Consider the following 1,399-nt stretch of genomic DNA (forward strand, 5'->3'; position numbering starts at 1 on the left):
CAAAATAACACAAACCTGGGGTTATGTTCTTGGTGTAGCCCAGAAATTCCAGTTATCTCAAAAGATTGCTAAGCTATACTATAAAATTTAATAACAGGTATATACTATAGCCTTTAATAACCGATCTTCTCCATCCTCCTACAATGGAGAAAATAGACTTCTGATTTCCAAATCAGAAAAGCTCTCTCTTCCCCATCTGCCTGTGCGAAATGGCGATTCCTAGCCCTAGCCTGGTGGTGGGGATGGGTAAGAATGGGGGCTACTTCGGCAGAAATTGTTTCAACAAGCAACACTCAGAAGGAAGAAGAGTACAGAGCTACAGCATTCTTCGCACAGAGTGATGAGGGAATTGGGAGATGGAGTTTGAGGGAACTCACTGGCTGTATTAATAAGGTTAAACTAAAGTTTCTCCAAGATTCTCTGAGATTGAGATTGAAAGCCCTGGTTCTTTACCACAAATACCTCCGCCCTAAACTCTGGGGTGTTGTTCCCTTGGTGGCCCAACACCAAATTGGGACTAGGCATCATCCTGAATTGAGATTTGTCCCTGCCAGAGGGACCCATGACAAAGAAAGGTAAGCCTTCTGTTCTTTCAAAAGGCAACTATCTACCATTCAGCATAACCTAATAACCCTTAAGACTAAATCAGAGATACAAACAGAAGCAGAGGGATCTTTTTTGGCGGGCGGCAGGGGAGGAGGGCGGGGCAGATGAGAAACCAGAATGTTTTTACTTACTGATTGTTTATGAAACTGATGTTTGTTGAAAATTAGCAATTGTCTTGACTTCTACCTACATGCTGTAGGGTGGCAAACCCTGGAAACCAGTAGAAGCTTACTGCAGGCATACTCACTTGTTCGAACTGTCTCAGTCTTAATGAGTAAGTGTCCCTTTTACACTTTTTTCTTTCTTCATGTTAGGGCTGTTAAAGTAAAAGAAAACAAAAATCAAAAACATTGTTCTTATCCCATAACCCGAGTTGAGATCAAAAACAGCGTCCACGTCTTGAGGTCTCTAGCGTAAATGAGCACTGCTAGGAGCAGAAAGTCTCTTTCCTTCCGTCTACACCCTGTTATAGAAAGTAGTTGATTCCAACATGAGTTATTTACAAGAAAGAGCCTGAATCTTTCAATGAAACAGAATCTCTCAAACTTTATCTAGAAGTTTCTTCCCTGTCTATGGAGAAAGGCATGTCTGTGAACACTAGGATGAGAAAGGTTCGCGGGCCGCTTGAGGCTCTTGGGGGGTCGTCCGTTTGGGAAAGGAGGTGGAGGAGTCCACGTTTCAGGGCCTTACCCTAAACTGCATTCCGGGAGAGTGTCTGAGGAGGCTGGTGGTGACAAAGGCCAAAGGCCGGGCGGAGGGCGGAGACGGGGCGGAGCGCGGCCGGAGCGGGGAG

The sequence above is a fragment of the Ursus americanus genome, chromosome 3, assembly GCF_024610735.1.
Source record: "Ursus americanus isolate L20-20 chromosome 3, mUrsAme1.1.p, whole genome shotgun sequence".
Lineage (NCBI taxonomy): Eukaryota > Metazoa > Chordata > Mammalia > Carnivora > Ursidae > Ursus > Ursus americanus.